The sequence below is a fragment of the Epargyreus clarus genome, unplaced genomic scaffold (genome assembly GCF_041222505.1).
Source record: "Epargyreus clarus isolate Ecla_fem2 unplaced genomic scaffold, WU_Ecla_fem_2.2 ptg000008l, whole genome shotgun sequence".
Lineage (NCBI taxonomy): Eukaryota > Metazoa > Arthropoda > Insecta > Lepidoptera > Hesperiidae > Epargyreus > Epargyreus clarus.
The window spans coordinates 11,767,454-11,786,657 of NW_027332216.1; the positions used below are offsets into that span (position 1 = coordinate 11,767,454).

The following is a 19,204-nucleotide window of genomic DNA, read 5'->3' on the forward strand; positions in this document are numbered from 1 at the left end:
TACCCTATTATAATTCGTAAAACGACTCCCTAGTGACTACTGGAGGCACTGACATTTCCTTTTTTATATTTTTTCATCTAACAAATTTGTGTAATTTTCTGGAATTTGTTTTGTCTTATGTGCCTGACAAAAGTCCTCCTGATCTTATATAATGTTTATTCCATCCGTAGATATCTTGTTAATTACATCCAATTAATATATTATCCTGTCCACTTGATAGTAAGTGGACATAGATATCTGTAATTAATATCCAGATAAGACTGGAATGGTATCTGAGATCGGTCACGGATTATTGATTTTTGTGATAAGCCTAAGTGTTTTCAACAATCTTCGAACCAGAGCACAAAAGCACTTAACAATGCTGAAATTCGAAATGGCAAATAGGTGTGGTGATGACTCTGAAGATGAACCGAGAATTGGTCTATCACCCCCAAATATAAAGCACAAATCACAAATAGCATTGATCATAAATGTTGCTTCTGCGATAAAACTAAGATGAAACGTTCTAAAGTCGACCGGAAATAAAACATAAGACCTACAAGGAACAGTTAGATTTGAAGATCAAAGCTTAGCTTAGAACCAAGCAAATATCATCTGTGATAACACCTCTGCTCAAATAGACTGGAAGTATTAAAGGAGGCAAGGTAAGAATTATACCTGTTTCATCTATCATACAAATATTGAATCCCACAGACCATTCGCTTATTACGATAATAATAATAGAAATGATCGGAAAAAGAATAAACGTTTTTTTGATTTTGTTTCATATTTTGTTAACCAACATAACCTGCAAATTATTTTTATACAAGGTTTACCGCTTGAATTTTTTCTTTTATTGTCGTTAAAATATCATTTTCTTGGCTTATTGATTGTTCTCCATTAGTTATTTAGAGCAGTGAACATTTAATTAATGTATGATCATTGATCAACTTTATGGATTTGTAGTTGCTTATCGAGTTTTTAATGTCTTGACATCTTCTCATATTTTCGTTTTATATTTGGCCACTCTTATGTTTCAATATTACTTATTTTGTTTTTTTTTTGCTTTCTATTTTATCTCTATAGTTCATCCATTCATCTATTTTTATTATATTCATGTTCCTTCCCATTTTCAATTTTTATCATAACATCCCTGCAAGCAACACACAGCACCGACATAAATGATTCAAAAACACCTAGAAAGATTACATTCGGATAAACTGCAGACGTTTCAAAACTTTCTGAATATTGTATGTGGCGGACCACACGTCCGTCGGGAAATTAGGCTTCATTACCACGAGATGGAGTCACTCACTAAAAATGTAATATCCGTGTTAGCGCCCTCCTCCGAACCCTTTTGGTGCACCGCAGAAATTGCTACCTTAATAAGTATGTTATTATTCATAAATGCAGGATAAGCTTCAAAAATAGACAACAAATTACTTGTATGAAAGTACTGCTAAATTATGTACAGGTTGGTGTCTATTAATATTCTACGTTTCGTAGTCCCATGGGGGAAGTACTGCCAAAACTGTGGTTATAAAAGCAGTGTTAAGTATTTCTGTTTTAGGTTTGAATAACGTTCTAACACTTAGACATTCTAACTTAATCCTTTAAGTAGACAGGGGTCTGTCAATCTCAAAGCCAACTTCAATCTTATCTGCTATTGAGCATAGATGTCGATAACGGTAGTTACAATTGCTTATCAATTAGATTACATCTAGATTCTAATCAATGAAGGAAACATCGATACAGTATACTCGTAGAGTTATATGCAGACCATTTGTATCTATATAAAATGAATATCTTTCTACATAATCAATGTCAATGTTCCTATCATTTTGGATAATAAAAATATAAATATGTTTCTCTTTGAAAATAAAAATATGTTTCTCTTTGCAATTTTTCTTCTATGTAAAACGTTTATCCAACATTATTCAATGTTCAGGTTTAAAATGTGTAACGCTCACCCCAAAATATGTTAGGGTCGGCCGAAAAAAATTAACGAGTAATTGAACGTAAATGGCCCAGGGTCACGTTCAGTAGGTATAGATTTAGCCGTTCTGGCGCAAAGTTGATAATTAATCGTGTACCTTTTTTCAAACCTTGACGGGTTAATAAGGGTGTTCTTACATTTATCACTGTAAACTCATGTTTATCGAAACAGCAAACGCGCATGTCCACTTGATGGTAAGTGATCACTGTTTCCCATGAATACCTGTATCAAAGTGAATATTGAACAGGTCGATTCTATTTGAAGAGGATCACAGGTAAACGTTTTTGACGTTTTTGAAGATTAAGATGGTCACATCTTGAGTATGTGTGTATTGTTGGATAGATACAACTATGCATTGTATATTATATATGTAATCCTTCAGGACAGAGCCCAATAGGGGCACCGCGCATGGAGAACTGCGGTTGTGTTTAGTTGGAGAGTCCTGGAGTCCTCAATGTTGCTTAAAAGACGGCTACCGAGAAGGTTTTAGTAGGTAAAATGTTCACGTTACTCATTGTCGTTTCCACAACACTAGATACCTTTTGAAGGTTTCCCTCTTGACAATCAAAACCGGTATGTATACCCAATTTATTAAGTGTAAACCCATATTTATTAAATAAATCCTTATCTTTTCTTATAATTTCATCCTATTCCCCCTTTACGCCTTCACGTCTTTCTGTATTGCAGATATATTACACGGAGACTGCTGGCACTAAGCCAGGTGTTTTCTATTAACGGCTATAATTTTGCTAAATATATTCAGTATCTATTAGCTTGTTCAGAAAATCATTTCTATTTTCTCTGTGAATACGAAGGACGACTCTTAATATTCTTATTGACTCAATTCTATTTTATTGAATGATTTATGTCTATTATATTCTATTCCTATTTTAGTCCTGTACCTTTTGCTTTTTGGCAATAGGTGCATTCCACGCTCATATTATTAACCTTCTTATTTAAAGCAAATTGCTATGTTGTCCCTTAAAAGTTCATAACAAGTAATAACATGAGCATTTGTAATCTAAATGAACATGCTTTACCTCAAATGCATCGAAAATGATGTGTTTCACTTTACATACTCATAGAATATTTTTTATGCAAAGTAGCTTTGGTAAAATAGTTTCACGAATAATAATGGCTAATTATCCGATGTGAATGTGAATTCGGCTAAAAAAATTAAAAATGTTGTAAGTAGTGGGGCAAAGGAAATAATTTTCTGAACAACCGATTTATTGTCCTCTGATTTAATACTTTTAAGTGTAGACACTCCCTAATGGAGTCTGGGTGAACGAGTGTCGACTGGGACAGATTACAGCCGCACTGTTGGAGGTTTTAATGTAAGCGAGCCTTAAACGTAACGTCGTAGAATAAATAATTTAGACGGTGAGTGTCTTTCGTGTAAGTAATGCCTTTTAGGTGAGGGCGGAATTACTTTGATGGGAATAGTGCGGCTTAGTTGAGTTTGAAGGATATTTTTAGAAGGTTTTTAATATTGTTTTTTTTATTCGAAGATTAGCCTTTATGGTTCGATTCCAAAGGTACCACCATTCAACCATGTCTGCTTAAAAAACGCTTTCTACACTTACAGCTCCACACTAGGATTCCTTGTATCGTGGTTGCTGTGTAGACAAACACAGAGACAAACACACAAACACTCAGACCCAGCTAAGCACTGCTATTTTCTGATTTGAAGGGAAAAAAGTTTGATATTATTTTAATTATACTATAAATATAGTTATCAAAATCCCACGCTTATTTTACATATTCAAAATAACAACCCACCCATAAATCAAACCAACCAACCCACAAGAAAGTTTTTACTTAAAAATATATTTCACTTTTATTCGACTGTAGTTTGTATAGTTATATTTGACTATATTCATACCTATCTTTTTTGCTTTCAATCGTTAAGAAATGTGCGGTAAACCCAAAATAATTAAAGACCTATTTCTTGACCTAATAATAAAAATACATCTTTAACCCTCTTTGTACCAAATATCAATATAAATCAACAAAACAATTGTAATCCCATGGCCTCGTATAAATCACGTTGTTATAAATCCTCACGTTCACGGATCAGTAATTATCTATAAATTATAATACATTATTTATACATTACTGATAATCATTTGTACTACTATTGTATATAATAAAGTACACTTGACAAATACTATTTAAGTTTTTTTTTTAAATCTGACAGTGAAATAAACTAAAATAGGAATTTCTTATCCATCTAGACACGTAAACGGTAAAAACAAAGTCAAAAGTGAATAAGCGATTTATTTACTTGATGATATGATGACCGAAGCCGACCTAGGTACTCCAGAGAACTAAGATTCTCGCCTTATATATAAGTTTGCAGGCATCCACACCCTTCCACCGGAATGCAATAAATGCTTGACACTAGAAGAAGCTAAGTGTTGTGATATTATTTTGCAGTCGAACCACACTTGTTCGGCTTTTAATTACGAGTACTTTACTATCCTATGTCGTACCTTTCGTCAATAAATCTATAAATCAAGGGAATAATATATTATTTGGTATAGAATTAACGACACGCAAACTACGGCCTCGTATTAATCATGTCACCGAGAGGGCACGCATCACTGGCCCTCTATGGAAGGTTCTTAAAAGTACTTATAAATAATAAATAAAAAGCTAGTAATTTGAACACTATGTCAATATCTCTGTAAATCATAAAAACATAAATATTATGTCACATCGCGTCACGTGATATCTCATCACATCATATCATACCTGTCGTCAATAAATCTATAAGTCAATGGAATAATATATTCTTTGGTACAGAATTATCGACACGGAAACTACGGCCTCATATTAATCATGTCAGCGAGAGGGCACGCATCACTGTCCCTCTATGGGAGGTTCTTAAACGTACTTATAAATAATAAATAAAAAGCTAGTAATTTGAACACTATGTCAATATCTCTGTAAATCATAAAATCATAAATATTATGTCACATCGCGTCACGTGATATCTCATCACATCATATCATACCTGTCGTCAATAAATCTATAAGTCAATGGAATAATATATTCTTTGGTACAGAATTAACGACACGGAAACTACGGCCATATATTAATCATGTCAGCAAGAGAACACGCATCGTTGGCCCTCTATGGGAGATTCTTAAAAGTACTTATAAATAATAAATAAAAAGCTAGTAATTTGAAATCATAAATATCATGTCACATCGCGTCACGTGATATCTCATCACATCATATCATACCTGTCGTCAATAAATCTATAAATCATTGGAATAATATATTCTTTGGCACAGAATTAACGACACGGAAACTACGGCCTTATATTAATCATGTCAGCGAGAGGGTACGCATCACTGGCCCTCTATGGAAGGTTCTTAAAAGTACTCCTTACGACTGCCTTCACGTCAGTAATAACATCCGTAACAAAAGAATTCATTTGCAATTCGTACAGGAAATATAATGTTTTATCCAAGGTTTGTATTATTTTTTATGGACAAGTATATACTATACAATGTAAGTCAATGATGGATAAAATAAATCCATGTGTTTTTAATTTTAAAGTATTCACTGTTAAAATTAAAAATATAATTAGCAAAGGTCCTCTATAAATAATTAATATTTTCATGGAAAAATATCTACTGCAACAATGTTAGAATACTTTAAATAATATATTCATCAAGTAAGATTATTTAATTTCCTAAATATTTAAGTAAAATGAATGATATTGATAATAGTCTAATCACAGTACATTGATATATAAAAGTATTGCCAAAAATTTTGCTCATAAATCGATTTTTGACAAACAGTAACAAATTTTGATGCATGCATTAACATACCCATTGTTTTTATGTGTCAATTACACTAACCAACATTTCATCCAATACCCCTAATATTATAAATGCGAAAGTAACTCTGTCTGTCTGTCTCTTCACGCCTAAACCACTGAACCGATTTAAATGGAATTTTGTACAAGGATAGTCTGAGACACGAGAAAGGACATAGGATAGTTTTTATTCCAGAAATCCCACGGGAACTACGGATGGCGATCTGAGATCGTTTTATGTATGTCATATTATTTCTTTAAAATGCGGGCGAAGCGGGCACCATTAGTAATCTATAATTCTTGGGTACTACTACTTAAGTACAAGGTATAAAAGAAAAATACGTGCTTTATCAACTCAATTACATAATCTTTAATACACAGTACCAAACAAAACGTCGTAATTCAGCGATTAACTTTTCGCAGTACCAATAATGGGTGAAATTAGTTTTCCTAAACCGAATCAGTTACGACATAATCTCTTATTTATCGCAAGCGAAGGAGCGACATGCTTAATCCTATGACCAATTTGGCACGACCGCCATGTGGCCGATCTTAGGCTTAGAACAGAGTGACTACTTTAGCTTAGTATCTGCGTTAGCAAGATAGCTTGTTTTATTATTTTGCTACAAATGTTTATTACATTTACAGTCCCGCATGACGACCCGCATGGCGAAGCGGTCACCATACCGGTCTGACGCGCAAAGGTTCCTGGGTTCGATCCCTGGCCAGACAGATATCTGAATGATGAATTTAGATTTCTGTTTCTGGGTCTGGGTGTTTGTGTATTTGTCTATGTGTGTGTCCATGGCACCCACGACACAGGGAATCCTAGTGTGGGGCTGGGAGTGTAGAAAGCGTTTTGTTTGTTAAAGTTCAGTTTACACGATAATTTCTAGCTCGAACATTTACTATGTTGAATTATACTTCTTACCAAACCGAGTTTTTCAAAAAAGGCGCAATAAGAGCTCTTCACCACACTTCACCGGCAATGCATTGGTGACTTTTACCCCTTTTGGTTTTCTAACATCATCTTATGACATGGATAAAGCTGAAAATATCAATGCACCAACAACTTAGAGTATCTTGTAAGCTCCAAACCACTCCAGATTATGGATGAGACCTTGTCCAACATTGGCATTGAAAAAAGGAAATAGACAAGCATTTTGCATAAGCAACTAATCAATTACTTGCGAGCTTGCATGAGTGTAATGTACGTAAGAAGATAAACTTGTCAGAAATCTAATCATGTACAAAATATGTGCCTTAGTGTTTCATTTTTACAAAAGAAACAGTCGTGTATGTGTACCGACCCTTAATGGACTACTGCCAAATAATAGGGCCTACTCCACCCCTAATATTTCTAGTTAATTGGTAATACAACCCACATAGGGATGATTTCCTACCCCCTTAATGTCACGCGTTGCTCCTAATCACTCTGGATCTGACAAATTCTTGATGTTAAGTGCTTTAATACAAAAATAATGGCCAAATAGTTATTATCATTTTCACCTGAAAAATAATAATTAATTAATTATTCATATGAATTGAATAGTGTAGTATCAACATAATTGCTGCTTATTTATAATTTAAGTTACTTTTAAATATTTTGCTTTTTATATTTTTGAAATATTTAGTCTTGCTTGGAGTTATCAAACGTCATTTGATTTTTGCTTATAATGGAAGTGTGATAAATAAGTGTTTAAAGATGTATTGTAAATGTTGATGGTTATGGAAGTTTGATTGACAAATTAGACGAGCATTTATTATTAAAAAAACTTTAACTAAAAATCGTTTATGGTGACCAAATCTCATCCACACCTCATTTAATTTTTGAGCATCAATGTCATTAAGAGCTCAATCCCGCAATCCTAGTGACTTGAATCTCGATTAAACAGAACATAATAGGCAAATGGAACATTTAAACGGGCTAAAGGCCGCCTAATCTGAATGAAACGATCTCGACGTAGGAATAAATCGCTTGATTTAAACACAAAGCGAGGCCAAGGCGAGTGGGTAACCGATTGCATGCGGTTTTAACCAGTTTCATCTGGATGTATGTGTAGTCGTAGATGATTTATTATAGATTCCATATTCTTTACTTTTCCATAAACTTAATATTTAGATGTCATCGATAATTAGAAATTAAACGAACTTACCTAAGTGAAGTTCCAATTTCAATTGTACGAACTGCATAGTCTCGAAATGATAATGTTGACATGTAGTACACCGCCAGTCGTCAGCCTTGTGTCACGTATATTCAGAGCAAAAAACCTCGAATTCAAATAATTTAAAACAATATCCAACCTACTTATAGCGCCCCCTACCGGTAAATGTCATTAAGTTTAGAGATCCTGGGGTCAAGATGTAAGTTCATTAGCTCGATTATTTTACAACATAGATGATATTATGGGTAATACTTATCGTATATAAGTATGGGTGGGTGGGTTATAATATCATTTCGAGACTATGCAGTTCGTACAATTGAAATTGGAACTTCACTTAGGTAAGTTCGTTTAATTTCTAATTGTACTTCACTGCATAGTCTCTTCAATGATAATGTTGACATGTAGATGTTTAGAGATTTGTAAAATAACGAGCCTATTAAACAAAATACAAAAACATTTAAATCCTATTATTTTTAAAATTCCTAATTTAATATATCTATTTAAATATTAATTACAGTTATCAAGTATACGTTTGATGTAACGTCTCTACTACAAAATTGAACTTAGATCTGATCCATTCAGCTATCCTTCTAAGAGGGTCTTAACTGACACTCATATGTTTAGACGTCAGCGTAGCAGCGTGGTAATGCGTGCTCTCTAATGGTATGTATTGTAAAAAATGATATATCAATGCCATCATCCTCCGTGGTTGATAAAATCTAGAAACTGTCGTCTGGGAGGTCACTGTATTATAAGATTACATAAAAGAAATAAACTTATTCTTGTAACTCTCAAGTGTTACTAGGCCTATCTAGGTGATTTTATTAAGGATGTGCTGGACAAATACTATGATTACTATGAAATAATGGTAATACTAGATTGTTTGAACACTGGTTATAGTAAGGTTTAAATTCATGTGGCAATTTAATATACAATATCTTCCGACAAGCAATTTGGTTAATATACAATAATGTTATTATTATGTTTATGTATACTTTTTAGAAGTCTCGACTCAGATGTAGGCAAATCGGTAGTAATAATGGCATTCACGGGCTTACACCAAGTGAACGTCATAATATATACGATATCTATTGTTTTTATATATTACTTATATATATATGTATTACTTATATATTATTATTGTTTTTTTTTTTTTTTTTTTTTTTACTATATGAGTAATTACAATAACCAAAAAAAAAGTAAATAGTATTTTTTCTTCATCTCCACTAAATAATATATAATATTTTACACTTAACTCGCTAAAAATATTTATACATCAGATGTAACTATCCCAAGTAATAGCATACTTGGGATATGGAGGATAGAAAACCTAAATATGCATTTTAAGAACAAAAATAATTCTAGATATATATATATAAACTCCTTTGCAAAAAAAACGGGCACCTTACACACACACTTTACCTTAGCTTTTCTATGGGTAAATATTATTATATTTTTAGTATGTCATTAGCTTGGATGACTAGAAATTTCTTATTATCAATGAGAATCTAGTTTTTTAACACTTTTATCCTGGTATCGGTGTTTTAGTCAATGTAAACAGAGAGCCGTGTTAAAATGGACATTTTTATGGGTATAATGAAATTAAGACTACGAGTATTTTTATGGTATTTTAATAAAAGAGACATTAAAAAATAAAAATTAATAACGAGTATGACCTCCTCTTGCAGCGATTACGGCATGTAATCGTCTTGGCATGCTTCCCACCAGGCTTTTGATGGTGTCCTGTGGAATGTGTTCCCACTCAGTCGAGATTACACGTTTAAGCTCTCTGATGTTTTGTGGAGGTGGTTGGACAGATCGTACTCGCCTTTTTAGGAGGTCCCAAACATGCTCAATGGGGTTAAGGTCGGGGCTCCGCGCTGGCCAATCCAAACGACGAATACCGACCTCTTGCATATAAGCATCTACGTCGCCAGAACGGTGGGCCCGAGCATTATCGTCCATGTAAATGGCATCTTCACCAATTACAGTCAGTGCGGGTTGTGCATTTTGAGAAAGGATTTCTGTTATGTACCTATGCGCATTTAGTGAGCCATTTTCTATGAATACTATCTCGGTACGATAGTTGGAAGTTACGCCCGCCCAAAACATAACGGACCCTCCACCATAAGGGGTGATTTCTTCAAAACACACATCGGCATAGCGTTCCCCTGGTCTTCGTAACACTCGCCGACGTCGGTCCTCACCATGCAGACAAATTCGAGCCTCATCGGAGAAGAGTACGCTACTCCAGTTACCTGGTGTCCAAGATAGGCAATTTCTAGCGAACCTCAACCGCGCAATCCGGTGCTCACGGAGTAACTTGGGGGCCCGCGCTGGTCGTCGACTACGTATATCAGCAGCTAAAAGTCTTCTCCTCACAGTCCATAGGCTAACTTGTGCTCCTCGTACCTCTTCAAGGTTTCTTTTGAGGTCTATGTAACTGCATTTGCGGTTCCTCAGCGCCTGAGTCACTAAAAAGCGATCGTCTCGCGGCTGTGTGCAACGTTTTCTCCCAGAACCTTGCCTTCTCTGAACGGAACCTGTCTCTTGGTATCGAGTCCAGGTTCTTTGTACGGTTGAACGACTCACGTTTAACCGCTGTGAGACGTAACATTGGCTACACCCCTCTTCCAGCAGCGCTATAATTTTACTAGCTCTCATTGCTTTTTCTGCCATTACGATAGACACAAAGATATCTGTTTTAAGTCACAATAAGGCAGAATTATGCGATAAACATAAATTGTTGTACTAAAAATAACGAAAAGTTACTTTTAGTTGCTTGATAACCTTTTAACCGCAAACCCGCGAAAAGTGTCACAAAATGAAAAAGGGATTAATAATTTAAAAAACAAAAGTTTTGAATTTGGAATGAACTTTTTTTCATACCCAGACTCTTTATTAAGTGCCAGTAACATAGTTTGGCTATTAAAACCTCTGAAGAACTAAATTATTACCAATAATGTTAAAAAATCAAACCCGCCCGTTTTTTTTGCAAAGGAGTGTATATATATATATATATATATATATATATATATATATATATATATATATATATATATATATATATATATATATATATATATATATATATATATATATATATATATATATATATATATATATATATATATATATATATATATATATATATATATATATATATATATATATATATATATATATATATATATATATATATTTTTTTTTTATTTTTTTTTTTTTTTAATACTATTTTTTAGGACTGTCTGGACCAGTCTGGTACTACCACAACTCCCCAACCGTTCAGAGATAATCTTTAACAACAATTATTTTATTAGAAATAAAATGAATATATCCATTTAAATAGTATAACCTTAGTCATGACATGTAAGTCATACTTCTTGTAGGTTTCCTAGTAAATAAATCTATTTAAAAACCTTCAAAGTGTTCATTCGCAATGTATAATCTTGATTTAGTGATAGCAAATTCATTCTGAAATTATTGAATGTATTAGGGAAATAAAAACATTTTTTGGGTATTCAATAAATCCAATATGTGCCTTGATATTACGGTTAAATGTGGGTATTAAACACCATGCTGTTTCTATATGAGATAAATGTGGAGTTGCCTACACGTATTAGGGTTTCACCGTGTTGAAGATGATTATTGAAAAAATATCTTTAAGCACAAGTAACGCTGCATTTAACTTTAAATGGTTGATCGGATTTGTTATTATAATCAAATAACAAAAATACCGAGAATAATGACCATATGTTACATAACTGATTGTGTCCTGATAATAAAAATAATATGACAACTACCACCTGTAATTATATCTATCTGTAAGAGGGATAGTATTTTGATAAACATTATTAAAATTGTTATATATATATATATATATACATATCTTTGCATTTATTATAATTTTTATTTTTTAATATTATTATTTTATATATATATATATATATATATATATATATATATATTTTATTTCTTTTTATTTCACCCTTGTGTTGATTTTTTATTTATTTATTGCTTGTATAATACAATGAACAACCTTAACAGTTGTATTATTTCCAATTATCAAACTATCTTTTAAGTAACCAATAAATCCTAAGGAATGATATAGCTTATTATGTCTATGATCCTAAATTACTAAGTGTCGTTATTGTTCCTTGTCCATTATTATGACATTTCAAATAGGAACTATGTTATATAAATGTATAACTGACACAATGTCCCTAGATCTTAATCAGTTATGTATGGTCTTGTATCTTTTAAAAGGTTAGTAAAAACATAAATATAGTGTTCTGCTCAAACCAAAGGAAAGAACTTGAAATGCATAGAATTTCCATTTAACCATAGACATGTAAACACTGTTTAAGGTAATCATGAATTAGTATCCAAATATGCTTCCTTGAAAACAATAGTAAGTAGTGAGTGGAATGCCAGGCTTTATTTAAAGCTCAAGATTAAGACCAAGATATTCAATATAAACCAACATCGCCATCATCAGGTGTTGGTAAAGTAAAATTATTGTAAAAAATTGGTTAAGAGTAAACAATATGTTATCACTGATGTGAGAAGTCTTTCTACACACATACCGAGTATATTTCGAAAAAAAAATCTTCATTCCTTGAGAATAATGAGTTTAAGTGTTTATACAAATAGACTCTTAAAGCTAACCACTTGCAAAGCTTGGGTCAATAGTTATTTGTTACAACTGGTCTTTAAAATTATAATTATAATCGACCACATTATTAACCACTCACCTAAAAATCTGTTGTGATTGAAGATTTATTCCAAAGGAAACTTCGATCAAGCCTTTCTGTGACACAGGTATTTGTGCATGAGGCTTGTTGTAAGTCAGATAATGACCCTATTTGGTATGAGTATCTCAAACTTTTGGATGAAGTTTATCATAGGATGAAGTGTAAATATCTTCGTTATATTTGTTATTATAAAATATTGTACTATATGTATATGAATTGAACAATCATTGTTTCTTAAACCATTTTGCCGATCATTTGTTCCAGTACTTGTACATAATAAATGACCAGCACCAGTAATAAGATAATTGATAGCAAATTATCTTTATAAAGGCAAATAATTTAAAATTATTAAGAAACAATCATGTCAAATGCTCGAGAGCAGTAAGCATTCGCCTGATGTGGCATGGCTTTTGACTCTTTACAGCTACAATAGTAACTGCGACTTGTGCAACTTTTAAAGTCTAATCATGTGTTATCCGTCCCACAGTTTCCTAGAGGCTAGTGTTCTTCCTTTAAACTATTTTTTCCTTTAGTCTATCTATCACCATCTAGATAGATAGATAGTTCCTTTAGTAAATTACTCTTTAATATGCTGATCTACCTAGATACCAAATTCTTATGAATGGTTAAACCAAATTTAGGTTCTTCTAGAGCAGGGGTTCCCAAAGTGTGCGCCGCGGCGCCCTGGTGCGCCGTAGAAAGTAAAGAGGGGCGCCGTGAGTCGCTCCTCTAATCATTGGACACCACAAATATTGGCGTTTTGGTCATCGATTCAAAATGAATATCCAAATTTAACATCCAAAGCATTAAAAATTTTCATTCCGTTTGCAAACTCATATCTATGTGAAGCTGGGTTTTCAGATGTAGCTGTGGTAAAGAACAAATATCGGATCAATGTGGAGCAAGAAATGAGAATAGCAGTGTCAAGTAATATTCCCCGCTTTGAAAAACTGCACGGAGATCACTTAGCTCACCCTTCACATTGATTTGACTGAATAAATATTGTCTTTCTTCTTGTTTTCCGTTTAAATTACTTTTATTATTATTTGTACAATTTCATATTGTGGTGTTTTAAATTCGTTTCGATCAACCTAAGGTAACTACTATTATTGTAGTTACCTATTTCTTTCGACTGTCTTCTTCAAATAATTAGCTAGGACAGGGCACAGGGCGCCGTGAAAGAATATTAAACTTGTAACTGCGCCGCGGGTTACAAAAGATTGGGAACCCCTGTTCTAGAGTATTACAATAGGATATAAATTGTCATCTCTATATCCAGTATCATGGTACATTATTAATCTGAATGATTCTTCAATAAAATGTTCATTCATTAAAATCATTACATCCACTCAATGGTAATAGTTGTGTCTATCTACTGATTATTAGTATTTTGTTATATAGGTTATTTACCCAATGTAAAGGACATAATATCCTATTAGAATGGGTGAATATCTGTTGTATCCGTCTACTTAATAGTAGTATCTTGTTATAGTTGTTATATAGGTAAATATCCAATATGTAAGGGTCCCTTATTTGAACGGATGAATATCCATTAGGTATATTCTACTCAATAGTAGATTATTTTATGTGAGTAAATACTCAATATAAACAGGTTAGTACCCATGAACGGGGCTAAATAGCACCCTATTTCTTGTAATGTAGGTAAATATCCAATATGTAAGGGTCATAACCTTATTTGAACGGGTGAATACCCATTAGGTATATTCTACTCAATAGTAGATTCTTTTATGTGAGTAAATACTCAGTATAAACGGGTTAGTACCCATGCACGGGGCTAAATAGCACCCTATTTCTATGTTCATAGCTTTATATAAGCGAGATTTATATAAGGATTTAAATAAGCGAGATCACCTAAATAGGTGACAAGCTTAGTTAATAAACATAAGACGTCAAATTCCTTGCTACAGAACAATATGGTAATCTAAAAATCCTTTGCTTGGAAAAATATATATGTAAAAACTTACCTTGTCATTCCTCATTAATATATAAGATTATCATCTTATCTTTAATAAATGAAAATAATACATTTTCAATTTGCGACGGCATTCGTAATGGCCGCCTAGTACAAGTCTTCAGAATAATTTCGTCAAAATTCTTTATTTTCCATTGTAACTTTTCTGCACAATATATCACACCTACGTCTTTTATAAATTATTAATTGACATATTTGTTATAAATTAACAATTTTTACTATAAATTACTTATTTTATTTCTTATTTTGAAAAATCATAAATGTACACAGGCTGCACGAAAAACGATAATGACATTTACCGGTAGGGGGCGCTATAAGTAGGTTGGATATTGTTTTAAATTATTTGAATTCGAGGTTTTTAGCTCTGAATATACGTGACACAAGGCTGACGACTGGCGGTGTACTACATGTCAACATTATCATTGAAGAGACTATGCAGTGAAGTACAATTTTATGATAATATACTATTTGAATGGTGGTAGATTCTGTATTGTTTAACAGGGTAGGAACCATAATCACAATCAATTTTTACACAGGGGAGAACCCTCTGTGGTTCGACACCGGCGGAACCACTGCCACATCTATCGCTGCCTAATAACAGCATTGATAAGCGCTGCTATGTTTTGGTTTGAAGAGACATACTTTTTGGAGGCATTCCAGCTTAGTCCTCAGGAATAGAAGCGTATTTATGGCTGACCTAAGGTAGGAATCTAATCTTATTCGGGTTGATTACGCATGTCCCCTTGGGCGGCAATAGCCCCTTACGTTCAGGTCGACTGCTCGTCTGCTGCTCCGAAATCATAATAAAGTACGAGTAAGTTATATAACCTCATGTAACTGTCTGTCCGAACCATTACAAGACTCTAACATAAGGGAAAAATATTTGCGACGCTTTATCCATCGAATATTTGAATTCAATTCCGACGTAAAAATCAATAGATTTTCAATTGATTCAGCAAAGGAATAAATTAGATTGAATCAATAAAATCTCGCGCGCTGCTAACTCCACGAGGAACAGAGCATTCAGGCAAATAGCGAAGTTCAAGAGGTCACTTGAAGCGAGAGGCAACTTCCCGTCGAAGTCTGATTCGAAACTCCTTACGATCAAAATCGGTCCATTTTAGCAGCAAAAGTCAAAAATGTAGTGAAGTCAGTTTTAGTAATCGCAATATTTTTTATGGAAAATTTAAATTAGAATTTTGTTATATTAGATTCGCAAGATTTGAAAGTAACTTGAACACTTAAATCTTCCTCCAGACCTGTGAATATCTGGGATCAATTCCATATACATAGATCAGGTTCTGTCTGAAGCCGATTACAGAGTCGTTGTCGCTTGCCACTTCTGAGGACTCACTTGTTGTACCTTTTAATTTCAATTATGTTGCACCCTTTTATGAATGGAAACTTCAAGGTGAAATAGCGTGAAAAGTTTCATAGAAGTGCAATAAATACTCGTAACTTAAATGAACACTACTAAGAGATTATGGGAAATTCATCAAAAGTTCAAAATTTGTATGAAAATTTGACGCTCGATAAAAGGTGATTAGTTGCATCCATTGCATGTTAAAATATGCAACATTTCTAAGTATGAAGTCGTGAGCAAAAGCACGTAAAAATATATTAAAATCCCCTGCAGTTCAAATGCAGAGCTTGGTTCAGATTGCTGGCGCGTATTCAATTGCATGTGGTTTGAAGCTCGTTTGCTCATGAGAGCAGGGAAGCAGATTTATTGAACACATTTTGCACCAGTCGCAACGGCTCCTACATTTAAGTAAATGTTTTTTTTTAGCTGACTACTTAGTAAGCTGAGCACTTAGTTGCAATAGTGCTTATAAACATGTTTATGCGACGAACGCACAAAGCTCTGTTACTGGTCTGTGTTTGTAAAAAGGTAAGGGTCCGATAAGAGTGGTATTGACTGCAAAACGCTGCATCGTACATTCTTAAATAACTTAACAAATAAAAAAAATATATTTTCAAATTTATTAAGAAGAACACACCAACACACAACGACACAACTTGTAACGTAACGTATCAAATTCCTACCAGAATAACTATCTGCGAGTACATATTATCTGCAAATTTTATATTTAGAACCCAACTTCATGGTATCGAGTTTTTTTAATCTGTCGGTATTCTAAAAATCACTGTCATAATGGTTCACAAATGCCGCAAAAGAAGAGATACTTCAAAAATATGTAAAGAAAATATATTTCCTTTATTTTATCGTTCTAAATTATTTACTAAAAACCTATGTTATACAAATGTTGACATTGATAGCGCAATACGATTATTATATTATTATCTGTGGTAGTTATGCCAAAGAAAAGGTTTTTAATGTCTGTCAAAAAACAAAGAACACGTAAAATTTCATACACAGTATTGGAAATTAAAGGACATTTAAAAAGGGAATTTGGAATTGAAATAATACACTTTAATCGTCGTTTCTTTGTTTTTACAGGTAACATATAAATTTATTACTGATAAATATGTGTAAATATTACGTTTTGTGCTAAAATAAAACTTTGTTTTTATAGAGCAACACGTGGTTATTATTTAGCGTATATTCCCAACAAACACATTATAAATATTTAAAAGTATGCAATCAGTGTATCGTGTTACCCCTGAAAACCATCATTATCATCAATACCAGTACAATTATCGTCATTCCCAAGAGAACTTCAATCCGATTCTATAAAGTGAGTTGCAAATCTAGATCTAACAAAATTAATAGGGAAATTGAACAGTTAATGAAGCGATCTCGTCGTAGAAATAAATCGTTTGATTAAAGTGCAAAGCGGAGCCAAGGCGAGCGGGTAACCGATTGCAGATGGATTTAGGTCGTTTCATCTGATACCATGTGCGGACAAACTATTTAATATTGCCCGATAGCTAAATAGTAGAGATGTTATAATTTAGGGTTATTTTTAGGTAATCCTATTATTGAATATATTAGCTATCGTATATCGTGTATTATACCATACCTATTACTGGGTATTAGTCAAATATTAGTGAACCGATAAATATTAGCTACTCAATGTAATATTGATACCTGCGTAGGTAATATTATCTACAATCATTAATATGAAATACAAGATCTCGAGAATATGCACGATATTAATCATGCCTATTACAGAAGTAAACCGGTGAAGGTGATTAAATTTTCCTTAGGTTTAGTTGTTTTCAGGTGCATGTTTGTGTGAGTGTGCCGTTTCGAACGCTTGTAGGGAGTTTCCATATTTCTACTGTGGCCGCACGGCGAGTGAATGAGAGGAGATGACCGCGGCCGGCTAATAATATTGTCATAACGAGGCGACTCGCCTGCTCGACTCGCTATTACGCGTCTCTATTATTTGACTAATACCTGGTAACCTGTTACTCTATATTCGCCTATCCTAATATGAATATACATGTCTTGTATTATAATACCTGTACCTATTACTAATTGATTTTGAAAAAAGTTGATTATCTAGACTATTTTTATTTAATATTTGATTACTGTATTACAGTCGTCCGTATTACATTCAATTAGTTGTCACTTATTGACTGTAATACATTCATTGATCTCGTATGTCGCTTTAAAGAAATGGCACAAGAAACTCCGTAAAGAATTAGTACATACAATAAGTAAACGTAGGTATTCCCAAAGTATATCTGAGATACTAATTTTTTTTATAATTAAATTCTCACAGCGGGATCTCTTCATTCGTAAGATGAAGAATAACACACGGCCCAGTTAAATTCCTGCATTTTCCTGGCAATTTATTTAATAGAGTCGTGCGGTTAGCTTATATTTTCACTCCCAATCCTTCACACCCTGTGAAGGATTGTCAAACAAAAGAAATTGATTAACTGCAGAGACTTTTACTGTTAACAAATTACTTGTAATATATGCTAGGTGATAGCCTACTGGTTAAGAAACTCGGCCACTCATCGAGGACACTCTGATTTTTCAAAAAAATATGCGTGTATTGCAAAAAAATGTGCGTATTAGATATTAATTATCACTTTCTAAACGGTGAAGGAAAACATCGTGAGGAAACCTGCATTCCTGAGAGAGAAAAAACAACTCAAATACGCACTTGGCCAGCGCGGTGGACTTGGCCTAATCCTTCTCATTATGAGAGGAGATCCTTGCTCAGCAGTGGGACGGTAATGGGTTGTTGATGATGATGATGATGATATGCTAGGTGAATAAATTGATATAAAATTCGTTTCTTAAGTTATGCATAGGACTAAAGATTTCCATACTTTTTTATTTTGCAACAATAAATCTAAAAATAGTAACTTTATTTTAAAAACCAAAAAATACTTAGTGCCAGTTGAACAATTTTAAACACTTTTACGTGTATCGTCTTAAGTAATTCTGAAAATAGAATTCAATATGTTCATAAAATTGGCAACAATGTTAAGTTATGTGATAAAGAGGAAAATAAAACCCATTGTAGATTTTAAATATATATTATTGTACAAAGAAACATACTT

At 33.2% G+C, this 19,204-nt stretch overlaps 1 protein-coding gene across 1 annotated transcript in view; it reads left to right on the forward strand.

Annotated features, from left to right (window-relative positions):
* The window catches only part of LOC140744446 (uncharacterized), a 241,516-nt gene that overhangs the window by 175,892 nt on the left and 46,420 nt on the right, over positions 1-19,204 (forward strand). The gene's annotated exons all lie outside the window — the stretch shown is intronic.